General features: G+C 35.6%; 1 long non-coding RNA gene across 1 annotated transcript in view; it reads left to right on the top strand.

The window, feature by feature from the left end:
- Positions 1–12,910, top strand: part of LOC309628728 — a 339,485-nt gene extending 326,575 nt beyond the window's left edge. The window contains exon 2 of the long non-coding RNA XR_014244675.1: positions 12,689–12,910. This is a non-coding gene — a long non-coding RNA (uncharacterized lncRNA). The remainder of the gene's footprint in view (positions 1–12,688) is intronic.
- The last annotated feature ends 856 nt before the right edge of the window (positions 12,911–13,766 follow it).

Here is a 13,766-nt window from a genome sequence, read left to right as displayed (position 1 = left end):
TACCCATGTTCTCACATATCTGTGTGAATTTAGAAATTGTCTGTGAATATTTTTTAAAGTGTTTATAATATTTTTCAAAATGTAAGATTCGTTACAATTGCATTTGAAATTAAATTGAGTAGTTGTTTTCGGATTTGTGGTTTTTAGTAGAAAGACATGACAGCTTGTAAAACTACCATATTACTATGTTTAAGAGAACTTACATTTATTAACTGGGTAAGTTTAGTTGATTACATTGAAATTAGTTGTTTAAATTCTTGACAAAGATTGATTTGTCAGTTTCTGGCAGTGAAAGAAGGAAATCCTGTCATATGTGACAACACTGATATACCTGGAGAATATTATACTAAGTGAAATAAGCCAGACAGAGAAAGACAAATACTATATGATTTCACTTGTGTGGAATCTAAACAAATCAGACTCATAAAAACATAGAGTAGAATGGTGGTTGCCAAGGGTGAGGGGATGTGGGAAAGAGGGAGAGGTTGTTAACAGCATACTTTTAGTTAAAAGATAAATAAGGTCTGAGGAGCTAATACATAACATAGTGACTACAGATGATAACACTATATTGTATAATTGAAATTTGCTAAGAAACTAGAAAGTAAATGTTCTTACCAAGAAAAAAAATAAAAGGTAAATGTGTGAGGATGTGAGGTGATTGATATGCTAATTAACTTGAAGGAAGCAATCCTTTCACAATATATACATATATCAAATCACCATTTGTGCACTTTAAATATTTTATAATTTTATTTGTCAATTATACCTCAACAAAGCTGAAAAAAAAATCAGAGCCTCAGAAATATAGCATTTAGAGAATTTCCTGTTCTCACAGAGACTTCTGGGAACCATTGTAGTTTGTGTGTAAATATCAAGTTGATATTATACATTCATAGCCATAATGGAATAGGACTTGGCACACAGTGAAAGTGAAGTTACAACATGAAATTTTACAATAAAAATTCATATTGTTGTGCTAGAAAATAATGCTTGACCTAATAATATTTTGTGTTACAAGCATAAGAATCTCCTGGATAATTATTTCAAAATAAATATACCTGTGACCTTTTTCTTAAAGACTCCAATTTAGTTTGCAGTTTCCTTAGCAGTTATGAGCTACTCCACCTATTGTGAAGACTGGCTCTTCTAAAACAAAGATCCTATGGCTATAAATGGCTAATTTTTCCTTTAATGTAATTTTTCTGATTTTTAGTTATACTGAACATCATCCCATTAGCTAATCATTAAGGTTGTTAGAACATTTCTGCCTTTGCCCTGAGCTCTTTTTTTTAAATTAATTTTTATTGGAGTATAGTTTCTTTACAATGTTGTGTTAGTTTCTGCTGTACAGCAAAGTGAATCAACTATATGTATACATATATATCCAATCTTTTTTAGATTTCCTTCCCATTTAGATCACCATAGATCACTGAGTAAAGTTCCCTGTGCTATACAGTAGGTTCTTATTAGTAATCTATTTTATACATAGTAGTGTATATATGTCAATCCCTATCTCCCAATTCGTCCCACCCCTCCTTGCCCTCTTTGGAGAGTTCTTCTTGGCTTAACAAAGTCCTCCTTATCTTTAAACATATACCCCAATGACTGCCTTTTTCTGAAACCTTCCCTTGGTCTCTGGGAGGTGGCATCCTTCCTCATTGTGCTGCAAAGTGCCTTACTGACACTTCTGTCATAGCTCTTAACACATTGTGCAGCAATGGTCTGTTTATAGTATGTCTCACCCACTAGATTATCAGTTTACAGGGCAGTAATTAAGTTGGTAAGCATACTACCAAGTGGTAGCAATAAAAATCGTTTTATAAAATTGGTTAAAATAAACATTGGTAATGACAGCTCAGCTGCAATAAGATCATAGCAATTCAATATCAGGGCACTGTGATTTTCAGACAATACCAGCTTCACTTCCTTGTATTGTTTCTTGGCAGCAATAGCACTTAAAGGGCAATTTTGAGAAAACTCTGCTAATATTCTTGGTAGATATTTAACCTTATGAAAGGAAATCACTTATCCAAGACTTCAGTATTTTCATTTCAGTGACATTTAAAATGGAAATGAGTCCATTTTCTTTTCAGACTTTTTGAAAATGCTTTGGTTCAAAATTAAACACATTCAGTGAATTATTCAGCTCGAACAAAATCAGAATATAAGGAAATTGAAGAAGCAGATTTTTTTTCAGTGTGGCTCTTATATTTGATACATCCTATAGTCTACATTAATTGTACCAACAGGTAAAACATACCAATTGCCAAACAATAAAATAGAGTAATTATTTCTAGTATATAATGAATTAATGTTTAACTTCATTGCTTTATGCTATTATACAAGATAATTTTAGATAATTTCAGCATATATTTGTGCCCTTAATCATCTCAGGAAAATGAGTCATTTAAAAAATATGTTTTCATTTTATTTATATATTTTGGTATTGATGAATAATAGCTTTTAAATCTTATCCCATTTTTTACATTATCATGATATTAAAAATTGAATAGGAAGGTTTTGAAAGCATAATGTAAACAGAATTATTCTCTAAAGTATCTGTTGATACTTTTATTAAAGATTCATTTTATTGTTTAATAATAAAGAAATGGGTTAAAGAATTAATGTATTAAGATAACTTGTGACAACCTAATAGATTTAAGGTGAATGTGACTAATTATGTTGGTTGTGCCTATTTCTCAGTGTCTTTGGATGACCCACAAACTCCTCAGAACAAAACATAAAATCCAAGCCCAAAAGCCTTTTGGATAATGTAGATCATAATGAGGTTGGGGAGAGGGTGATAATTTACACCTTACCTAGCACATTTATCTTCTAAAAATAAAATATTTATAATCATTTTTGTCTCCCTTTATGGCTCCTCTTTCTGTATCTCCTGCCTCAACCGTTCATTTACTATTTGTCAATCATCTCCATACACAGTTTACGAAATTAACTTGGTTCAAGCAACTGTCCCACATTTCCTGTTATGTTGCATTGGGCACTCAGCGACCCAACAGGACCACTGTTGGCAAGCAAAAGAAACCAAGCAAAAGAGGTCATTTTCCCCAGCAAATGTCTTTCCTCAAGCATGCTCTTTAGGATTTTCAGTTTATCCCTCTATCTCTAGAGAACTGCACTGTGAAGCCCCCAAATACATAATTCATATTTCTAGAGAGTAATAGACAGTAAGTTGGTAAATGTTTAACAATCATCTCTCTGAACAACAACAAAAAGCATTGATGGTATGTAATGTTTGCCGATTTCTGTGGTGTGAATGTCCCCCACTAGGACCACTTTTGAACTACCAATGTGTCATCACTGAATGCAAAGTTGGGATGTGATGTGCTGTAGCATGCCATCATTTAAATAGATAAAATACTTCAAGACCATATATGATAATAAAATATAGTAAAGCAACTAGGATTTAACTAGTTTTTAGTATTTATTAATTGAAAAAATATTTCATGTTATAAAAGCTTAAAAAGTAATTTAGCTTTGAAAACAAAATGAAAATTGGTTTAAACATCTACCACCTTTCTTTAAATTGACCAAAAAAAAGAAGCCATGTCTAAAGGTAATCAAACAACAGACCTAGAAAATTACATGACCCTTCCTCTACATTGTCTATTTAATTTATGTTATTTTTTAAACATCTTTATTGGAGTATAAATGCTTTACAATGTTGTATTAGTTTCTGCTGTATAACAAAGTGAATCAGCTATACGTAACATTTATGTTATTTTAATGTAAATCTCTCTTTATGAATTCCTTTTTAAAAATGTATAGTTGTATGAAATGAAAAGACAATGGAGGCAAGGGATTTCACTGCTAATTTTCTCCAGTAATTTCAGCCTGGATAAAACTTGCATTGGCAATTACCCCTCACCTGTCTTATTTATGAATGTGGAAATGAAGAGGCCAAAGGTCAGATTCTTTTCTAGGAGATACATCCACATCACTAAGTTCAAGGCAAAGGATACAGTGACAAAAGTGCTCAAAGTTTTAAAATCTTGATACTAAAATGATATTTCTGGATTCATATAAGATCCCATTCTAAGATTCATTCTAAGATTGCACTATAGTTTTTCTGGAAATTTGCTCTGAGCCATTAGAGTCCACCATGGTTCATCCTCTTGGCCATTTCTAATTAGATGAGCAATGGACATCTTTCCAAGTTTGTTCATCATCTTATATCTCACTGAATTTGCAATTAGGACCAATAAGCCAGTTCAAAATGCTGGAATTATAATACATAAGCTCAGTAACTATACAGACAGGCATATTTTGACATGTGGTCTAGAGAAACAAAGAAATTTCTAAAAGGGAAAATGAATAAGGAGAGATAAAAATAGGGAAACAGAAAAGACAAAGGCGAAGGACTTTACAGTGCTTGGTTCCAGTTTCTTCCTAAGTTCCCATGCACCCCTGCTTTTGGTTTCTATGAGGCACATTTAAGTTGGTTCTGTTATATATTTAAAAGCATTAAATAACATAAGGTTTAAGAGTATCTGAATTTCTGGCTCTGTTCATCTCAAAATGAGCTGCAGTATTACAGATTTCTGAAGATCCATTTCACTACTCACATGTATGCATTTCAGCCTAGTTCCTCAATTCAGGTACAAGAATGAATGAATGAATGAATGAATGAATGAATTTATTTATTTATTTATTTATTTATGGCTGCATTGGGTCTTCGCTGCTGCGTGCAGGTTTTCTCTAGTTGTGGCGAGAGGGGGCTACTCTTCATTGCGGTGCGCGGGCTTCTCATTGCGGTGGCTTTTCTTGTTGTGGAGCATGGGTTCTAGGCACACAGGCTTCAGTAGTTGTGACACGTGGGCTCAGTAGTTGTGGCTCGCGGGCTCTAGAGCGCAGGCTCAGTAGTTGTGGCATATGGGCTTAGTTGCTCCGCGGCATGTGGGATCTTCCGGGACCAGGGCTCGAACCCATGTCCCCTGCATTGGCAGGCGGATTCTTAACCACTGCACCACCAGGGAAGTCCCTCAGGTACAAGAATTTAAAAAGAAAGAAAAGAGAAGAGAAGAGAAAAGGAAACAAAAGAAAAGAAACATAACAAACTCTTTAATACATAGATTAGATCAGTTCTGGAAAGGTTTAGGAAAGGAACAAGGGAGTACCCTGTGGATACCCCAGAAATAAATGATTTCCTGCTCTCAAGGTTTCTCCTGGTGTTTTCCAGTCAGTATTTAGCAAGCGAGTCAGTTAATTAACATTTATCAATTATTAGGAGACTAGTTAAAGTAGAGGGGTCAGAATGTAGAACATTATCCCTGCCCTGTGTGAAGTCAGTAAATTCTTGAGAGACAGTGGAAAAAGAGTTTATAATAATAATAAACGTAGCTCTTGACTTTGTTCTCTGTGGGTCATGCCATTCTTTTTCATCTTCAGATCCTTTATTCTTCTCCATTTAAGGTTTCTGTGAATTAGGACTCATATCCTTGAGGACACACCAAGCCAAAATGCCAAAGCAGATTTGATCACAAGTTATGCAGATGGTGATGATTTGATTAGGAATTTGTGCACAAGGCTGTCATCTGCCATATCTGCACGACTTTCTTCTTTCCTGAGGTGTAGTTTGACCAATTGTGTTGAATGATATTTTGAAAAGTATGGTTTGATCAATAATGCAGTGATGGACAACTTTTGATTTTTAAAATTCAATCTTCACTTTTCTTGTCTTCTCAACAAAACTATTGGTCACCTTCTCTTTCTTCGTAGCGTCCATCACAATGTACTTCTCATATAATGATATACAACTATCTAACTAGGTTCCATCTGCCACTGTAGAGAAAAACTCTTTAATGCCTATCTGCTGAGAGTTATAAAATGACACTGATGATAATGTGTATATCAATCCATTATCTGGTAGGTATTCTCAATAAAGGAGAAAGTGAAAATAAATTGACAAGAAGAATATGATGTACTGCACATTACAAACATAATATTTCCACAAAAAATGGGCTGAATTCATAAAAACTTAATAAGTTAAAAGGCAACATGGATAATTCTTATTTTCATACAATTGCTTACTTAATTCTTAACCTGACTGAAAAAAATATATATTAGCATGTATCTGAGAAAGCGTACTTACAATTGATTCTACAAGCTAGAAAATAATTTGCAGATATCATAATTTCTTTAAATTTTTTAAATGGAACTGATTAATTATAGCAAAACTTAAAATATTTATAATGGATAAATACATGATGAATTAATGTTCAATTTTCTTATATATTCATGGCTTTATTATACTGTATATTTTATTAACTTTCAAATAAGAATTTTTACTGTTAAAATTGTCATACCTGGCTCTTGCCTTCAATCTAGTAATCTGACATTAACCATACTTTTGGACCATATTCTTGGTCACATGACTAGCTGTATTTCAGGATGGTGTCTTCCAAAACTAATGTGGCTTCTTGGTTTCAGGAATAATGCCCTTTATGTTCCTAAAATATCTGAGCATCTTGCAAAAATGTTGCATTCATATAGTCTCTACAGAGAACAAGGATGCTTCCTATGTATCTTCACCATCCTTGATGTACTATCAAGTTGAAGCAATGAGGAAAAATGATTATTTCCTCCGAGATATCACCCCATTAAGCTTGCTAACTTATAATTTCATTGGTTCATATGGAAATTTTAGCAGTATTACCTTTGTACAAATTGTTTATTGTCATTCCTGAGGGTCCAGAGATGGATATCTCTGTGTGGCCCTAAACCATTCTGATGAGTCTACATCTGTCTCCTCCAACATCATTGCCAAGCTTGAGTGCTTTGCCTTTCTTTGGTGACAAGGAACTTCTTATGAAGTATAGACTGGAAAATGATTGCATTAGCTATGTATTGCTATGTAGTCATTTTGCCACAAATTTAGAAGCTTAAAATAACACCCATTTATTATCTCACACTCTGCAGGTCCAGAGTTTGGGCTTGGGTTAACAGAATCCTCTGCTTCAGGAACTTAAACATGCTATCAAGGTGTTGGCCAAAGTTTCAGTCTCATATGAGGTCTGACTGAGGAGAAATCTACTTCTAAACTCCTGTGGTTGTTGTCAAAATTCAGTTCTTTGCAGGCTACTGGAAAGAGGTTCTCATTTTCTTGCTGGTTTTTAGCCAGAGGTCATCCTTGGCTCCTTGGCTTTCCAACATGGCAGCACACAACATTGCAGGTTGCTTCTCTAGATCACCAAAGGAGAAAAAGTTTCTTCCCAATATGGGTGTTATAGTGTTATACAATATAATCATGTATGTGTGATCACATATATCCTGTTACGTTTGCCATGATCTTCTATTGGATTGAAGCAAGTCATGGGCCTGCCACATTCAAGGTGGGAGGTGATGACATAAAGATGTGAACAGTGGAAGGCAGAAATAATAAAGTTCACCTGAGAATGTCTCTCACGAAGAACCTCATTCCCAAAAATCTAGCTGAAAATCTCCTCCTATTTGACCATATCACCTTTTCAAGTTTCTCAACCTATTGTTCTTTGGACCTTGGATGGGTTCATTCTGGGAACTTTCCATACCTGCCTAGACAAGATGACATCATCTTAAAGTTCACCTACCTGACCTTTGGAACATCTTGCAACATAAGATGATTCCTATGAGGATATTATTCTAAAATTATACTTATTTTTATTCCAGTTACTCTTTTAGTGGACACGTATCAGGACCTACCCATGAAAACAGAATCAAACTATATTCAGCATGTCTTCCTCAGCAGATACCTCAAGGACTTATACTTTTTAGTTAAAATGTCTTTTTTCCATTTTTAGAACAGATGTGAATAATCTGCTTTTAATCAAAAATCCATATTAAATTATATCTTTAATTCTAGTGAGAAGTAGGAAAACATCTTAAATGTAATCTGACTTGTGTATATGATTTCTTCATTAGATTTACTTCCTTTTAGATACGTCAAAACCTCATTATCGTGAATGCTGATGATGTAATGAAGAGATTAAGAATCTGTACACCATAAACCACGAAGAGCTATAGGATCAAATCTGAATTACACAAGCCTGTGCTAAAAGGATCATTGAGCAATTTGGTCCATTTAACATTATATGCCCATGTGACTCTTCCACATTTTGAAACAAGAATCAATTTAAGACAACTTTTGAATTTATTATTTATTTATCTGACTTCATTCTATGTATCTACCTCAAGAGTTGGAGCAAATAATTAGAATGTTTTATATATCTAATCTGCATAATCTTTAAGGAAAGACTAAAAAGGTAAAGGTAACTCTTATGCATGATGTGGAAAATTTTCGATTCTTTCTGATTTTTATGAGCAAATGTATTGGCTACAGAGGGAGAATTTACCCTAAATGACTGAAAGCTTTTTTGTCAAAGAGGGAATGTACTATTTTCTAACAGACTAGGCTAGTCTAGGGCCTTATCACAAAACTGTCTTCATCATTCCAAGACAGGATCAAGGGTGATTTCTCTTCCCACTCATTAGATGTAATGTCAGCACAGCTCTGCAGTAGCACAATTCCAGGAGATGCAAGAGAGAAGAAAGGAGAAAGCAGATTAGCACAGCTGTGATAATCCTCCTTTTGGCCGTTGTGTGCTTCCCTCTGGAGAAAACACTGCTGTCCCTTTGATGCTACCTCCGTCCTCTGGCTTTTGGGAGACATCCGCAATCTCTATCACAGCCCTGAGTCCCAGACAGTCCTATCTTTCCAAATCACAGCCAAAGATTTCTAGCAGGGCTTTATTTGTAATAGATGCAAAATTAAATTCTATCAAAATCACACATTTTTCTTTTCCTTTCATATTTTTATCACGTTAACACCATAACATATTCCACAATGCTCAAAGCACTAATCTTAGAGAAAAATGTCAGTTGAAGGAGGTGGATCTTTAGGACTGAAGAAGTAAAAGATGTGAGAGTTTCGGATGTGTAGCTAAGCAGGAACCAGCCCAATTTGTTTCTGAGCTCTCACTCATCAAGGGAAGCCCTAAAAGATACTTTCCATGGAGTGTGTGGCCCAACCAAGCAATGAGACCCTGGCCAGGTTTCTTATAGGCCAGAAAATCAGGAGGAGAGGAACCTTGTGCATCTTAGATGCCAAGGACCAAGACTTAGACAGGCAGAAAGACCTCCCTACTTAGCTTACAGGGAGTGGAGAGTAAGAATGGAGTCAGTTATGGAATTATTGCCTCCTAAGGCTGCCAAATGCTGGGAACCAGTGTGTCAGACAATGAGAACTCAGGCACAAAGACCCTCAGGCGTTTCAAAATGCCTTCTACTGAATGGCTGAAGGCTATGGAAACCTTGTCAAATCTGACTTCTGCTCCTGTCTGGTACAGAGAGGAAGGCTGGGATACCTTACACAGAGCTGGGTAACACAGAACTTACTGAAAGACAGGAAATAACAATGCAAATGGGGAAAAAGCCCCAGAAGATAATGTCAAAAAAATAAAATGAAAACACTGTTTGCTGCATGTGTATTGGGTAGAAACTGTGTGGCAGTACTCTTCTACACACTGGGGATGCATCAAATCCTGACTTCTCACACTCACACTTCGTGAAGACAGATCACAAACAACACAACTAAGTAAATTATGTTTTGAGTTAAAAGGGGATACATATTTTCAAAGAAAATTAGAGTAAACAAAGACAATAGCCAGTGAAACTGCATTTGTGGGGAGTAGAGATAGGATTGAAATTTTAAATAGAGCATGGCTGTGACCTTCTAGAGAAGGTGACATTTGGAACATTGGTAAAGAAGGTGACAGAGTGAGCAATGCAACTAGCTATCAGGAAGCAGGATCTATTAGGCAAAGTGAGCCAAGCTTACAGAAGTCCTGAGATGCTAATGTGCCTGGAGATGGAATAGCAAGTATAGAGGCTCTGCAGTGAGATCCCACCTGGTGAATTCTAGAGGAGGTAAGAGATACCTTTTTAAGCCATTGTTAGAACTGAGAGTTTACTGCCTGAGAAATGAGAAAATACTGAAGGCCTTGAGAAGATGAGAGAGAGGATATGACTGATCTTTTAACAGTATCACTCCAGCTGCTGTACTGGGTGATTTTTTTTCTTTTTACAGCTTCTCTAAACTTTTTATATTTTTTGTATTATTCTTATAATTAAAATTAAACTTTCATTTTTTTTCTCAAGGCTAGTGCCAGAAGCTGGAACAAAAATCTCATTATTTTCACGAACTCTGGTAGAAAGATCTGGCAACAATAAGGCATTGTCATTATAATGTAATAGCAGCATTACTAAAAAAAATAGGGTCTACGGCAGGGGTCAAGCAAATGTTACCTAACTTTGGGAAAAATATTAATAAATATACTTACACATGTTTATGTATATTATATATATGTATATGTCATTTGCTGGCAGCTGTGTGATGGTAATTATTCAAATTATAAAAAAAACTTTTTGCAGAGAATATAAAGAAAGGAATATTGCCTCAACCTGCTCCCTGAAAAGGGAAAATTTTCAGGGACTCTTGTCACATTCCTCCTATGATCTTGAAAACCATTGAACACTCCTCAAGTAACTGTTTTGCTTTTTTATTGTTGTTATTCTGTGAAACAGATGGAAGTCGAAGGCTGTGACCAGAGTCCATTGTTCTTAAGCAACATTCCTCAGAAACATTTGTGTTCCTACACAGAATGTAGATTATCTATTACAACATACCAGGAATGTTTAGAATGCCTGCAAGTTACCTATGAGAGCTCTCTCTCCATCTCAAATTATTCTTGCTTGCTTTTAATGTTTCTGTACTAACAAAAATAAATCTGGAACTGCACTGCTGCACATTACTTAAGTTATAATTGAATATCTTGGCAAAGCCTGAATTTCTGTCACAGTCAAGTTATTGTCAGTGTTCTTCTTTTTTTGTTGGGTAGTGAGTTCATGTGTGGATCATTACACAACTAAAAATAAGTATGCTGACCAATAAATAAGTAAAAGAGGGCTATATTTGGACTGATAATGACAGTACACCATGAGTTAAACATCATAATTAATTCTCTACAGTGTAACTGCAGTCTATTCAAGGAAAAATGTGAAAACATTAAAAGTTAGTAAAAACTATTTGACTGGCCTCTGTTGTTGGTGTACTGGATCTTCTCCCCCATCATGGTTAAAAGAATCTAAAATAGCACCCAGCCCGTATTCTCTTATTTTTAAAAAAATGGCAACAATTTAATTACGATAAATTCATTTTGAAAATCAATTTTCTTTTTTATTCCATAGTTTCATTTATTAAAATGTTTCCAAAGATGGGACCAGTTCCTGAAAAAAATGAAAGCAGTCACTTTTTCCAGTATTATACTTTCCCTGGATATGTAAATATATTAAATTCAGTCAGGAGTTAAGTAGCAGTGCTTTTCAATAAATAAGAAATTGAAACCTGCCAAAGAAATTTATAAATTGTTAATTATGTTAATTGAGTAAACTGACTAGCATGAATTGACTAAATTAAATATAAGCCTTTGAAAGTAATAAAGATTATACTTTCCAACCTCTACTCCAATTCTATATGGGAATATTTGTAGAGTCTAATCAGTTTTCATGTGTCACATAGAGTGGAGATTTCTAAATGTTTTAAGTCTGTGAACGTTCTAGGTTGGGGATTAAGAATGAAGAATGAGTATCCAGTTTGTGAATTTAAAGGAATTATCATGAAAAAGTAAAAGTAACATGCTTCAACTCAGAAGTAATTCCCTCAAGATTTTTACTTAGTTGCTAGTAGTACTAAACATTCTCGTTCAGAAAGCTAAAGCAGTTGAGGCAAAACAAATTAAGCCTGATTTCCACTGAGAAAGGTTCACAGGTAAATCTCAGGTGGCCTATTGCTTCTGATTTACTAACCATGTGAGCGGTGGGCAAGGTTGCCAGGCCTCCCATCTCAGATTACACGAACAGAAGGGGAATCAACTATAAAAAGATTTTGTTTCTTCATATACTTGCACTGCTTGGGTACTCAGTCCATGTTCTAAGGATGCTTTAAGGCTTTATTAAAGAATGAATACTTGCAAATGGAGGCCCATGAACAGCTGATTCATGTTCTAAGAGAAGTCAGTAACACTTGCCAATTGCCAGCTGTTTTTCTTTTTTCCAGCTTTACTGAGGTATAACTGAAAAAAATCTAAGATATTTAAAGTATACAACATGAGGATTTCATATATGCATACATTGTGAAAGGATTCCCCTCATCAAGTTAATTAACACATCCATCATCTTACGTGTTTACTTTTTTTTTTTTTTGGTGAGAACATTTAAGATCTACCTTAGCAAATTTCAATTATACAATGCAGTGTTATCAATTTTAGTCGCCTCTAGAAAGTGTTTACCCTTTTCCAACCTTTCTCTGTTTCTCCTTCTGCCAGCTTCCTGGCAGCCACTTCTATTCATCCAGTGAGCATCGCGGGAAAACTGCATGGATTTGTGAATGATGCTTTCTTCATGAAAAAGTGGGAAATTTGGTTAATGGAGTAAATGTATATGTGCCAGGTTTATTAAAATCAACAACAAGAACAAAACCCCAGAACTTATCCATTTTATTTCTTTGTGGAAACCTGATCTTAAGTGTCCATTTAATTAAACTCATGTGAAGGGGCTTCCCTGGTGGCGCAGTGGTTGAGAGTCTGCCTGCCAATGCAGGGGACACGGGTTCGAGCCCTGGTCTGGGAAGATCCCACATGCCGCGGAGCAACTAGGCCCGTGAGCCACAATTGCTGAGCCTGCGCGTCTGGAGCCTGTGCTCCGCAACAAGAGAGGCCGCGATAGTGAGAGGCCCGCGCACCGCGATGAAGAGTGGCCCCGCTCGCCGCAACTAGAGAAAGCCCTCGCACAGAAACGAAGACCCAACACAGCCATAAATAAATAAAAAGTTTAAAACAAAACAACAAAAAAACCTCATGTGAAGAGGTGTGGAAGATAGGGATAAACTGTTTCTGATTTCTCTATCCATTGTCTCCTCAGGAATGGACCATGTTCCAAAGAGAAGCTATTTTGGTTGGTAGGGTATGGAGTTACAACCTCACGATATTCTCTACATTTGTACAGCACACCTGTTCTTCTGGAAGGAGCAATCCTCTCCAAAGTTCTAGTGAACATCACATAAATAAGAGCACACCTCGTCCTAGTGAAATCCCTGGACTTCTTGGAGAGTAGAAAATGGTTTCTCCTCTGAATCATATATACAACTCATATTCTATATTGAGAAAATTTTACTAGGAAGAGAAAAACTCCCTTGGGTAGCTTGGTTGGTAAAGAAGGGAAAGAATTTCTAGAAGCATACAAAGGACATTATACCTCATTTAGCCCTTAGTTTACTTTAAAAGATTTTACCAATGCTTTTTTCATTACTTTGTCATAGTTCATACCTTTTCTCTTCTACATGTTTCTCTTACCATGGCCAGATATTTATATCTGTATCTATCCATCTGTTGATCTCCAGAATCAAGAAATGAGAGAAAGAAGAGGGGGGAGAGAGAGAGAAACTCCCTGGTGGTGGCAGGATAAAAAGAGAAGAGAAAGCTTAATTTGTTTACTTATTCATCTGTTAACCTCTGGTCTCAAACTTGATGGAGCCATCACTGCCCGAAGTTTTCTTAGCTGAATTTCCTGGAGAATCAGACTCCCCCCAAACCACACACTGCCCAGAATTCCTTTTCTTATAATTGGTTGTTTTGTTGTTTTTGCCGTAAGTCTAAGGAAACGCTCTTCTCTTTGACATGCCCTAAAGAAAACAGTCTCTTCTCGATTCA

Source organism: Balaenoptera borealis (assembly GCF_965194805.1).
Source record: "Balaenoptera borealis genome assembly, chromosome: 5".
NCBI classification, from domain to species: Eukaryota; Metazoa; Chordata; class Mammalia; order Artiodactyla; family Balaenopteridae; genus Balaenoptera; species Balaenoptera borealis.
Note: the sequence above shows the minus strand (reverse complement) of the source record. Positions and strands in the feature narration are given on the sequence as shown.